The following is a 13,140-nucleotide window of genomic DNA, read 5'->3' as shown; positions in this document are numbered from 1 at the left end:
CCCTCTTGTCACCCCCGGTGTCTCAGTCTCTCTTGTCACCCCCGGTGTCTCAGTCTCTCTTGTCACCCCCGGTGTCTCAGTCCCTCTTGTCACCCCCGGTGTCTAGGTCCCTCTTGTCACCCCCGGTGTCTCCGTCTCTCTTGTCACCCCCGGTGTCTCAGTCTCTCTTGTCACCCCCGGTGTCTCCGTCCCTCTTGTCGCCCCTGGTGTCTCAGTCTCTCTTGTCACCCCCGGTGTCTAGGTCCCTCTTGTCGCCCCCGGTGTCTCAGTCTCTCTTGTCACCCCCGGTGTCTCAGTCTCTCTTGTCACCCCCGGTGTCTCCGTCCCTCTTGTCGCCCCCGGTGTCTCAGTCTCTCTTGTCACCCCCGGTGTCTCAGTCCCTCTTGTCACCCCCGGAGTCTCAGTCCCTCTTCTCCACCCCGGTGTCTCAGTCTCTGTTGTCACCCCCGGTGTCTCCGTCTCTCTTGTCGCCCCCGGTGTCTCAGTCTCTCTTGTCACCCCCGGTGTCTCAGTCCCTCTTGTCACCCCCGGTGTCTCAGTCCCTCTTGTCACCCCCGGTGTCTCAGTCTCTCTTGTCTCTCCCGGTGTCTCCGTCTCTCTTGTCACCCCCGGTGTCTTGGTCCCTCTTGTCACCCCCGGTGTCTCAGTCTCTCTTGTCACTCCCGGTGTCTCGGCCTCTCTTGTCACCCCCAGTGTCTCGGTCCCTCTTGTCACCCCTGGTATCTCGGTCTGTCTTGACACCCCCGGTGTCTCAGTCTCTCTTGTCACCCCCGGTGTCTCAGTCTCTCTTGTCACCCCCGGTGTTTCAGTCTCTCTTGTCCCCCCCCGGAGTCTCTGTCCCTCTTGTCACCCCCGGTGTCTCAGTCTCTCTTGTCACCCCCGGTGTCTCAGTCTCTCTTGTCACCCCCGGTGTCTCAGTCTCTGTTGTCAGCCCCGGTGTCTCGGTCCCTCTTGTCACCCCCGGTGTCTCAGTCTCTCTTGTCACCCCCGGTGTCTCAGTCCCTCTTGTCACCCCCGGTGTCTCAGTCTCACTTGTCACCCCCGGTGTCTCAGTCCCTCTTGTCACCCCCGGTGTCTCAGTCTCACTTGTCACCCCCGGTGTCTCGGTCCCTCTTGTCACCCCCGATGTCTCGGTCTCTCTTGTCACCCCCGGTGTCTCGGTCTCTCTTGTCAACCCCGGTGTCTCGGTCTCTCTTGTCACCCCCGGTGTCTCAGTCTCTCTTGTCACCCCCGGTGTCTCGGTCCCTCTTGTCACCCCCGATGTCTCGGTCTCTCTTGTCACCCCCGGTGTCTCGGTCTCTCTTGTCACCCCCGGTGTCTCGGTCTCTCTTGTCAACCCCGGTGTCTCGGTCTCTCTTGTCACCCCCGGTGTCTCGGTCTCCCTTGTCACCCCCGGTGTCTCGGTAGCTCTTGTCACCCCCCGGTGTTTCAGTCCCTCTTGTCCCCCCCGGTGTCTCGGTTCCTCTTGTCACCCCCGGTGTCTCGGTCTCTCTTGTCACTCCCAGTGTCTCGGTCTCTCTTGTCACCCCCGGTGTCTCGGTCCCACTTGTCACCCCCGATGTCTCAGTCCCTCTTGTCACCCCCAGTGTCTCAGTCTCTCTTATCACCCCCGATGTCTCGGTCTCTCTTTTCACCCCCGGTGTCTCGGTCTCTCTTTTCACCCCCGGTGTCCCAGTCCATCTTGTCACCCCCGGTGTCCCTGGTCTCTCTTGTCACTCCCGGTGTCTCGGTCCCTCTTTTCACCCCCGCTGTCTCCGTCCCTCTTGTCACCCCCGGTGTCTCGGTGCCTCTTGTCACCCCCGGTGTCTCGTCACCCCGGGCACTCTCGCCCCTCCGTCTCTCTCATCGACCCTGGTCTATCATTGCCCCTGGTCTCTCGTCGCCCCTGGTCTCTCTCACCTCCTGTCTCTCTCATCATCCCCGGTCTCTCTCTCACCCCCAGGCTCTCTCGCCCCCAGTCCCTCGCACCCCCCCCCCAGTCTCTCTCGCCCCGCTCTCTCTTTTCGCCTCAGGTCTCTCTTGCCCCTGTTCTGTCATCGGCCCCAGTCTCTCCCTCGCCCCGGGTCTCTCTTATCTCTCCTGGTCTCTCTTGCCCACAGTCTCCCTCGCCCCTGGCCTCTCTTACCCCCCGGTCTCTCTCGTCGCCATAACTCTCACGCCCCGGTCTCTCTCACCCCCGGTCTCTTTTGTTGCCCCGGTCTCTCTCGTCAACCCCCTCTCTCTCGTCAGGCCCGGTCTCTCATTGCCCCCGGTGTCTTGTCCCCGGTCTCTCTTGTACCCGGTCTCTCGCAATCTCCCTGGTCTCGCCCCCAGTCTCTCTCACCCACCCCCGTCTCTCTCGCCCTGTTCTCTCTCTTTGCCCCCGGTCTCTCTTGCCCCTGTTCTCCCTCCCCCCCCCCATCTCTCACCCCCCTGGTCTCTCTTCACCCCGGTTTCTCTCGTCACCCCCCCTCTCTCGCCCCAGGTCTCTCTCTCGCGCCTGGGCTCTCTCGCCCCCGGTCTCTCTCATCTCCGGTCTCTTTTGCCCCCGGTCTCTCTCGCACCCAGTCTCTCTCTCTCGCCCCCTGGTCTCTCTTGTGCCCGGTCTCTCTCGTCGTCCCCAGTCTCTCTCGCTCCCGGTCTCTCTCACCCCCGGCCCCCCTCGGCGTCCCGGTCTCTGTCATCACTCCAGGCCACTCTCGTTACCCCCTGTCTCTCTCTTCACCCCATGTCTCTCTTGCCCCCGGTCTCTCTCCCCCTGGCCTCTCTTGCCCCCGGTCTCTCTTGCCCCTGGTCTCTCTCTCTCACCCCTGGTCTCTCTCGCCCCCGGTCTCTCTCACCCCTGGTCTCTCTCTCTCTCACCCCCGGTCTCTCTCACCCCTGGTCTCTCTCGGCCCCGGTCTCTCTCACCCCCGGTATCTCTCGTCGAACCCGGTCTGTCTCGTCGCCTGTCTCTATCAACCCCCGGTCTCTCGTCGGCCCTGGTCACTCTTCACCCTTGGTCTCCTGCCCAAGGTCTCTCTCGTCCCTGATCTGTCTTGAACCCCCCCAGTCTCTCTCTTCCCCCCCCCCAGTCTCTCTTACCCCTGGTCTCTCTCGCCCCCCCCCCCGTCTGTCTCGTCGCCCCCAATATCTCTCGCCCCCCGGTCTCTCTCGTCCCCCACTCTCTCTCGCCTCTGGGCTGTCTCGCCCCAGGTCCCTCACCCCTGGTCTCTTTCGCCACTCCCCCCCAGTCTCTCTCACCCCATTATCACTCCCGGTCTCTCGTCGTCCCGGGTCTCTCACCCATGGTCTCCCTGGCCCCTGGTCTCTCTTGCCCCCGGTCTCTCTCGCCCCCGGTATCTCTCTCTCACCCCCGGGCTCTCTCTCGCCCCCGGGCTCTCTCTCGCCCCCGGGCTCTCCCTCACCCCCTCCGTCTCTCTCACCCCCAGTATCTCTCTCACCCCTGGTCTCTCTTGCCCCCGGTCTCTCTTGCCCCCGGTCTGTCTTGCCCCCGGTATCTCTCTCTCACCCCTGGTCTCTCTCGTCGACCCCGGTCTGTCTCGTCGCCTGTCTCTATCAACCCCCGGTTTCTCTCACCCCCGGTCTCTCTCGCCACCCCGGTCTCTCTTGCCCCCGGTCTCTCTCGCACCCCTGGTCTCTCTCGGCCCCGGTCTCTCTCGCCCTGGTATCTCTCGTCGCTCCCGGTCTGTCTCGTCGCCTGTCTCTATCAACCCCCGGTCTCTCTCTCTCACCCCCGGCCTCTCTCTCACCCCCGGTCTGTCTCGTCGCCTGTCTCTATCAACCCCCGGTCTCTCGTCGGCCCCGGTCACTCATCACCTCTGGTCTCACGCCCGTGGTCACTCTCGACCCTGGTCTGTCTCCCCCCCCTCAGTCTCTCTCCACCCCCCCAAGTCTCTCTCCCCCCCCCCCCACCCCCCGGTCTCTCTTACTCCTGGTCTCTCTCACCCACGGTCTGTCTCGTTGCCCCCGGTCTCTCTCGTCCCCCACTCTCTCTCGTCCCCCACTCTCTCTCGCCCCCGGTCTCTCGCCCACGGTCTCCCTGGCCCCCGGTCTCTCTCGTCACTCCCTCTCTCTCGCATCCGGTATCTCTCTCATCCCCGGTCTCTCTCACCACCGGTCTGTCTCGTTCCCGGTCTCTCTTGGCACCCCCGGTTTCTCGTGGCCCCCGGTCTCTCGGCACACCCGGTGTCTCATCTGCGGTCTCTCTCGACCTGGTCTTTCTCACACCCGGTCTCTCTCCTCGTCCCCAGTCTCTCTCTCGCCCCCTATCTCTATTGCCCCTGTCTCTCTTTCACCACGGTCTCTCTCTCACCCCCGGTCTCTTTCGCCCCACGGTTCCTCTCGCCACCCTGGTCTCTCTTCACCCCAGTCTCTCACTCGTCCCCAGTCTCTCTCACCCCTGGTCTCTTTTGTCACCCTGAACGCTTGTCCCCAGTCTCTCTTGTCGCCCCCGGTCTCTTGTCACTCCCAGTGTCTCACCCCCAGTCTCTCTTGCACGTGGCCTCTCTTGCTCCCAATTTGTCTCGTCGCCCCCAGTCTCTCTTGTCAACCCCTCTCTCTCTCACCCCCCTGGTCTCTCTCACCCCCGGTCTCTCTCGCCTCCGATCTCTCTCACCCCCCGGTCTCTCTCGTCCGACACGGTCTATCTCATCCCGGTGTCTTTCATCATCCCCTTTCTCTTGCCCCCGTTCTCTTGTCACCTCCGGTGTCTCGCCTCCCGGTCTCTCTCGCCTCCGGTCTCCCTCACCCTCCCGGTCTCTCTCATCACCCCCAGTCTCTCTCATCCTCGGTCTCTCTCATTTCCGCCAGACTCTTGTCACTCCCTCTCTCTCTCTCTCGTCCCAGTCTCTCTCGTCACCGCCGGTCTTTCCTATTGTTCCCGGTCTCTCACATCACCCCCGGTCTCTCTCGCCCCTGGACTCTCGTCGCCGGACTTTCACGTTGCCCCCGTTCTCTCACATCGCCCCCGATCTCTCTCGCCCCCGATCTCTCTCGCCCCCGATCTCTCTCACCCCTGGAGTCTCTTGCCCCTGGTCTTTCCCATCGCCCCCGGTCTCTCACGTCACCCCCAATCTCTCTCGTCCCCGGACTCTCAAGTTGCCCCCGTTCTCTCACATCGCCCCCGATCTCTCTCGCCCCCGGCCTCTCTCGCCCCCGGTCTCTCTCGCCGCGTTTCTCTCTCCACCCCCCAGCTCTCTCGCCCTCTGGTCTCTTTCGCCCCCCCGTCTTTCTCACCCTCAGTCTCTCACACCCCGGTCTCTCTTGCGCCACGGTCTCTCTCGTCACCCCCGGTCTGTCTCGTCGCCCCCCCCCCCCGTCTCTCTCTTCAACCCGTGTATCTCTCTTCACCCCATGTCTCTCTCGCCCCGGTCTCCTTAGTCACCACCACTCTTTCCCGTCGCCCCCGGTCGCTCTCGTCGCTCCCGGTCTCTCTCGTCGCTCCCGGTCTCTCTCGCCCCAGATTTCTCTCGCTCCCCGGACTCTCATGTCACCCCCTGTCTCTGTCTCTCTCAGCTCCAGTCTCTTGTGTCGCCCCCCTCTGTACCTCTCGTTGCCCACGGTCTCTCTCGCGCCACCAGGTCTCTCTCGCCACACGGTGACTCTCGCCCTGGTCTCTCTCATTGCCCCCGGTCTCACGTCACCCCTGGTCTCTCTTGCCCTCGGTCTCTTACACCCTCCGGTCTCTAATCGATCCCGGTCTCACGTCACCCCTGGTCTCTCACCTCCGATCTCTCTCGCCCACGGTCTCTCTCGTCACTCCCCCTCTCTTGTCCCCAGTCTTTCTTGCCCCCGGCCACTCTCACACACCCCGGTCTGTCTCGGACCTAGTCTCTCTCGCACCCCCCATCTCTCTCGCTCCTGGTCTCTCGTCAGCCCCGGTGTCTTGCCCAAGATCTCACTCGCACCTGGACTCTCTTGTTCCCCAGTGTCTCTCGGCTCCGGTCTCTCTCGCTCCCGGTACCCCTCGCCCTCCCAGTCTCTGTCATCACTCCAGGCCACTCTCGTCACGCCCAGACTCTCTCTTCACCCCATATCTCTCTTGCCCCCGGTCTCCCTTGCCCCAGGTCTCTCTCACCCCCGGTGTCTCTCGCCACTGGTATCTCTCTCGCCCCCGGTCTGTCTCGTCGCCTGTCTCTATCAACCCACGGTCTCTCGTCGGCCCCGGTCACTCATCACCCCTGGTCTCATGCCCGTGGTCTCTCTCGTCCCTGATCTGTCTTGCACCCCCACCCCCCAGTCGCTGTCCCCCCCAGTCTCTCTTACCCCTGGTCTCTCTCACCCCCGGTATGTCTCGTCGCCCCCAATATCTCTCACCCCTCGGTCTATCTCGTCCCCCACTCTCTCTCGCCTCCGGGCTGTCTCGCCCCATGTCCCTCACCCCCCCCGGTCTCTCTCTCCCCCCGTCTCTCTCTTGCCCCCCGATCCGTTCTCTCTCACCCCATTATCACTCCAGGTCTCTTATCGTCCCTGGTCTCTCGCCCACGGTCTCCCTGGCCCCTGGTCTCTCTTGCCCCCGGTCTCTCTCTCACCCCCGGTCTCTCTCTCATCCCCGGTCTGACTTGTCGCCTGTCTCTATCAACCCCCGGTTTCCCGTCGGCCCCGGTCACTCTCACCCCCGGTCTTTCTCACCCCCGGTCACTCTCACCCCTGGTCACTCTCACACCCAGTCTTTCTCACCCCCGGTCACTCTCACCCCTGGTCACTCTCACCTCCCAGTCTTTCTCACCCCCGGTCACTCTCACCCCCGGTCTCTCTCGCCCCCGGTCTTTCTCATCCCCGGTCACTCTCACACGCCTGCCTCTCTCACCCCCAGTCACTCTCACCCCCAGTCTTTCTCACCCCCGCTCTTTCTCACACCCGGTCTTTCTCACCCCCGGTCACTCTCACGCCCCGGCCTCTCTCACCCCCGGTCACTCTCACCCCCCGGTCTTTCTCACCCCTGGTCACTCTCACCCCCGGTCACTCTCACACCCACTCTATCTCACCCCCGGTCACTCTCACCCCCGGTCACTCTCACCCCCGGTCTTTCTCACCCCCGGTCTTTCTCACTCCCGGTCTTTCTCACCCCCCGGTCTCTCTCACCCCCCGCCTCTCTCGCCCCCGGTCTCTCTCACCCCCGGTCACTATCACTCCCGGTCACTCTCACACCCAGTCTTTCACACCACCGGTCACTCTCACCCCCCAGTCTTTCTCACCCCTGGTGTCTCTCACCCCTGGTCACTCTCACCCCCGGTCTCTCTCACCCCCGGTCACTCTCACCCCCCAGTCTTTCTCACCCCTGGTGTCTCTCACCCCCGGTCACTCTCACCCCCCGGTCTTTCTCACCCCCGGTCTCTCTCACCCCCGGTCACTCTCACCCCCGGTCTCTCTCACCCCCGGTCTCTCTCACCCCCCGCCTCTCTCGCCCCCGGTCTCTCTCTCGCCCCCGGTCACTCTCATCCCCATTCTTTCTCACCCCCGGTCTCTCATCATCCCCGGTCTCTCTCGCCCACCGTCTCTCTTGCCCCTGGTGTGTCCTGTCCCCCCCCGGTCTCTTTCGCACTCGGCCTGTCTTGCTTCTCGGTCTCTCTCTTGCCCCCGGTCTCTCTCTTGCCGTCCCCGGTCTCTCACGCCCCCTGTCTCTCTTTGTCCCATCTCTCTCTCACTCTCTCTCTCTCTCTTGCCTCCGGTCCCTCTCTTGCCCCGGGTCTCTCTAGCCCCCCAGTCTCTCTCGCAAACCCGTCTCTCACTCCCCAGCCTCTCTCTCGCCCCCGGTCACTCTCGCCCCCGTCTCTCTTTGCTCCCGGTCTCACTCTCTTGCCCACAGTTTCTCTCATCCCGAGTCTCTCTCACCCCCAGTCTCTCTCGTTACCCTGTCTCTCTCTCTCCCCAGGACTCTCTCTCGCCCCCGGTCCCTCTCACCCTAGGTCTCTCTCACCCACAGTCTCTCTCTCCCCCGGTCTCTCTCGCCACCGGTCTCTTGTCACCCCTTGTCTCTCGTCAACCCCGGTGTCTCGCCCCCCGGCCTGTCTCGTTGCTCCCTGTCTCTCTCGCCACCGGTTCTCGTCACCCCCCCGGGTCTCTCTCTACACCCAAATCTCTCTCGCCCCCAGTCTCTCTCGCTGCCCCGGTCTCTCTTGCCCCCGGTCTCCCTCTTTGCCTCCCCCCGATCTCTCTCACCCCCAGTCTCTCTCTTTGCCCCCCCAGTCTCTCTTGCCCCCAGTCTCTTTCTTTGCCCCCCCGGTCTCTCTCGCCCCCAGTCTCTCTCGCCCACCCTGGTCTCTCTCACCCCTGGTCTCTTTCTTTGCCCCCCCCGGTCTCTCTTGCCACTGGTCTCTCTCATTGCCCTCCCTGGTCTCTCTCTTTGCCCCCCCCGGTCTCTCTCGCCCCCGGTCTCTCTCTTTGCCCCCCCGGTCACTCTCACCCCCGGTCTCTCTCTCGCACCTGGTTTCTCTCGCCGCTCCCGGTCTCTCTCGCCCCCGGTCTCTCTCTTTGCCCACCCAGTCTCTCTCGCCCCCAGTCTCTCTTGCCTCCCCGGGTCTCTCTCTCACCCCCGGTCTCTCTCTCACCCCCGGTCTCTCTTGCCCCCGGTGTCTCTCGCCCTCCCGGTCTCTCTCGACCCCCCGCTCTATCTTGCCCCTGTTCTCTCTCTTTGCCCCTCCGGTCTCTCTCTTTGCCCCCCCGTTCTCTCTCGCCCCCTGTCTCTCTCGCCCCCGGTCTCTCTCTTTGCCCCCCAGTCTCTCTCTTTGCCCCCCCGGTCTCTCTCACCCCCCGGTCTCTCACGCCTGGTCTCTCTCTTTGCCCCCCCCCCCAGTCTCTCTCGCCCCCAGTGTCTCTTGCCTCCCCCGGTCTCTCTCGCCCCCGGTCACCCTCACCTCCATTCTTTCTCACCCCCGGACTCTCGTCACCACCGGTCTCTCTCACCCACGGTCACTCTTACCCCCCGGTCTCTCTCTCGCCCCCGGTCTCTCTCTCGCCCCCGGTCTCTCTCGCCCCCGGTCACTCTTACCCCCCGGTCTCTCTCTCGTCCCCGGTCACTCTTACCACCCGGTCTCTCTCTCGCCCCCGGTCACTCTCAACCCCATTCTTTCTCACCACCGGTCTCTCGTCACCACCGGTCTCTCTCGCCCCGGTCACTCTTACCCCCCGGTCTCTCTTTCGCCCCCGGTCACTCTCACCCCCATTCTTTCTCACCCCCGGTCTCTCATCACCACCGGTCTCTCATCACCACCGGTCTCTCTCGCCCCGGTCACTCTTACCCCCCCGGTCTCTCTCTCGCCCCCGGTCTCTCTCTCGCCCCGGTCACTCTTACCCCCCGGTCTCTCTCTCGCCCCCGGTCACTCTCACCCCCATTCTTTCTCACCCCCGGTCTCTCGTCACCACCGGTCTCTCTCGCCCACAGTCTCTCTTGCCCCTGGTGTGTCCCGTCGCCCCCTGTCTCTTTCGCACCCAGCCTGTCTCGCTTCTCAGTCTCTCTTGCCCCCGGTCTCTCTCTCGCAGTCCCCGGTCTCTCTCGGACCCTTTCTCTCTTTGTCCCGTCTCTCTCTCTCTGTCTCTCTTGCCCCCGGTTCCTCTCTTGCCCCCGGTCTCTCTAGCCCCCCAGTCTCACTCGCAAACCCGTCTCTCACTCCCCAGTCTCTCTCTCGCCCCCAGTCAATCTCACCCCTGGTCTTTCTCACTCCAGGTTTCTCGTCACCCCCGGTGTCTCGCCCCCGATCTGTCGCCCCCAGTCTCTCTCACCCCCAGTCTCTCTCTAGCCCCTGGTCTCTCTCGTCGCCCCCGTTCTCTCTCGCCCCCATCTCTCTTTGCACCCGGTCTCTCTCTCTCGCCCCCGGTCTCTCTCGTCGCCCCCGTTCTCTCTCGCCCCCATCTCTCTTTGCACCCGGTCTCTCTCTCTCGCCCCCGGTCTCTCTCACCCACGGTCTCTCGCCCCCAGTCTCTCTCGCACCCCCCCGGTCTCTCTCGCCCCCCCAATCTCTCTCGCACCCCCCCCGGTCTCTCAAGACCCCGGTCTCTCTCTTTGCCCCCCTGGTCTCTCTCGCCCCCGGTCTCTCTCGTCCCCGGTCTCTCTCACCCCCGGTCTCTCGCACCCCCGGTCTCTCTCTCGCCCCCGGTCTCTCTCGCCCCCGGTCACTCTTACCCCCGGGTCTCTCTCTCGCCCCCGGTCACTCTTACCACCCGGTCTCTCTCTCGCCCCCAGTCACTCTCAACCCCATTCTTTCTCACCACCGGTCTCTCGTCACCACCGGTCTCTCTCGCCCCCGGTCACACTTAACCCCCGGTCTCTCTCTCACCCCCGGTCTCTCTCTCGCCCCCGGTCACTCTTACCCCCCGGTCTCTCTCTCGCCGCCGGTCGCTCTCACCCCCATTCTTTCTCTCCCCCGGATCTCTCATCACCACCGGTCTCTCTCGCCCCGGTCACTCTTACCCCCCGGTCTCTCTCTCGCCCCCGGTCACTCTCACCCCCATTCTTTCTCACCCCCGGTCTCTCGTCACCACCGGTCTCTCTCGCCCTCGGTCTCTCTCGCCCACAGTCTGTCTTGTCGCCCCTGGTCTCTCGTCACCCCTGGTGTCTCGCCCCGGTATCTCTCGCCCACAGTCTCTCTCACCCCCGATCTGTCTCATTGCTCCCTGCCTCTCTCGCACCCGTCCTCTCTCGCTCCATGGCCTCTATCGCTCCCGGTCTCTCTCTCGCCCCCAGTCACTCTCGCTCCCAGTCTTTCTCGACCCCACTTTCTCTCGCCCCTAATCTCTCTCATCGCCCCTGGTGTCTCTCGTCTCCCCCTGTCTCTCGCCTTCGGTCTTTCTCACCCCAGGTCTTTTTCACGTATCGGTCTCTCTCGCCCCTGTTCTCTCTCACCCCCATTATCTCTTTATCCCCTGTCTCTCTCTCTCTCTCTAGCCCCCCAGTCTCTCTCGCAAACACGTCTCTTGCTCCCCAGTCTCTCTCTCGCCCCCAGTCACTCTCGCCCCCGTCTCTGTTTGCCCACGGTCTCTCTCTCTTGCCCACGGTTTTTCTCACCCCCCGGTCTTTCTCACCCCCGGTCACTCTCACCGACCGGTCACTCTCACACTCAGTTTTTCTCACCCTCGGTCACTCTCATGCCCCGGCCTCTCTCACCCCCGGTCACTCTCACCCCCCGGTCTTCCTCACCCCCGGTCACTCTCACCCCTGGTCACTCTCACCCCCGGTCTCTCTCGCCCCCGCTCACTCTCGCCCCCGGTCACTCTCACCCCCGGTCTCTCTCGCCCCCGCTCACTCTCGCCCCCGGTCACTCTCACCCCCGGTCTTTCTCACCCTGGTCTTTCTCACCCCCATCCTTTCTCACCCCTTGCCACTCTCACCCCAGGCTTCTCTCACCCCCTGCTTCTCTCGACCCCGGTCTTTCTCACCCCCGGTCACTCTCACCCCCGTTCTTTCTCGCCCCCGGCCTCTCTCGCCCCCGGCCTCTCTCGACCCCGGCCTCTCTCACCCCCGGTCACTCTCATCCCCGGTCTTTCTCACTCTCGGTATTTCGTCACCCCCAGTCCCTCTCGCCCCCGGTCACTCTCTCACCCCCAGTCACTCTTAACCCCCCGGTCTCTCACTCGCCCCCGGTCACTCTCATCCCCAATTCTTTCTCACCCCCGGTCTCTCATCATCCCCGGTCTCTCTCGCCCACAGTCTCTCTTGCCCCCAGTGTGTCCTGTCCCCCCCGTCTCTTTCGCACCCAACCTGTCTCGCTTCTCGGTCTCTCTCTTGCCCCCGGTCTCTCTCTCGCAGTCCCCGGTCTCTCACGCCCCCTGTCTCTCTTTGTCCCGTCTCTCTCTCTCTCTCTCTCTCGCCCCCCGTCCCTCTCTTGCCCCGGGTCTCTCTAGCCCCCCAGTCTCTCTCGCAAACCCGTCTCTCACTCCCAAGTCTCTCTCTGGCCCCCGGTCACTCTCGACCCCGTCTCTCTTTGCCCCCGGTCTCTCTCTCTTGCCCACAGTTTCTCTCACCCCGAGTCTCTCTCACTCCTGGTCTCTCTCGTTACCCCATCTCTCTCTCTCCCCAGGACTCTCTCTCGCCCCCGGTCCCTCTCACCCTCGGTCTCTCTCGCCCACAGTCTCTCTTGTCCCCCCCGGTCTCTCGTCACCCCTGGTGTCTGGCCTCCAGTCTCCCTCTTGCCCCCAGTCACTCTCACCCCCAGTCTCTCTCGACCCCACTTTCTCTCGCCCCTAATCTCTCTCGTCACCCCTGGTGTCTCTCGTCTCCCCCTGTCTCTCGCCCCCTGTCTCTCTCACCCCAGGGCTCTTTTGCGTCCTAGTCTCTCTCTCTCTCTCACCCCGGTCTCTCTCTCCCCCGGTCTCTCTCACCCCCGGTCACTCTCACCCCCGGTCACTCTCACCCCCGGTTTCTCTTGTCACCCCCGCTCTCTCTCATCACCCTGTCTCTCTTGCACCCAGACTCTCTCTCGCTCCCGGCCTCTCTTGTCATCCCCTCCCTCACACCCCCTCCCTCTCACCCCCGGTCTCTATCTCACCCCCGGTCTCACTCTCGTCCCCAGTCTCTCTCGCCCCGGTCTCCCTTGTTGCTCCCCATTCTCTCTCGCTCCCGTTATCTCTCGTTGTCCCTGGTCTCTCGTCCCCCCCATTCTTTCTCACCCCCGGTCTCTCATCATCCCCGGTCTCTCTCGCCCACAGTCTCTCTTGCCCCCGGTGTGTCCTGTCGCCCCCTGTCTCTTTCGCACCCAGCCTGTCTCGCTTCTCGGTCTCTCTCTCGCCGTCCCCAGTCTCTCTCTCGCCGTCCCCGGTCTCTCTCTCGCCCCCGTCTCTCTTTGTCCCATCTCTCTCTCTCTCTCTCTCTCTCTCTCTCTCTCTCTCTCTCACCCCCGGTCTCTCTCTCACCCCGGGTCGCTCACCCCCGGTCACTCTCACCCCCAGTCTCTCTCACCCCCGGCCTCTCTCACCCCCGGTCACTCTCATCCCTGGTCTTTCTCACCCTCGGTATCTCGTCACCCCCAGTCTCTCTCACGCCCCGTCACTCTCTCGCCCCCAGTCACTCTTACCCCCCCGGTCTCTCTCTCGCCCCCGGTCACTCTCGCCCCCAATATTTCTCACCCCCGGCCTCTCTCTCCCCCGGTCTCTCTCACCCCCGGCCTCTATCACCCCCGGTCACTCTCACCCCCAGTCTCTCTCACCCCCGGCCTCTCTCACCCC

The sequence above is a fragment of the Chiloscyllium punctatum genome, chromosome 6 (assembly GCF_047496795.1).
Source record: "Chiloscyllium punctatum isolate Juve2018m chromosome 6, sChiPun1.3, whole genome shotgun sequence".
NCBI lineage: Eukaryota > Metazoa > Chordata > Chondrichthyes > Orectolobiformes > Hemiscylliidae > Chiloscyllium > Chiloscyllium punctatum.
The sequence above is the reverse complement of the archived record's forward strand: the minus strand, read 5'-3'. Positions refer to the sequence as shown.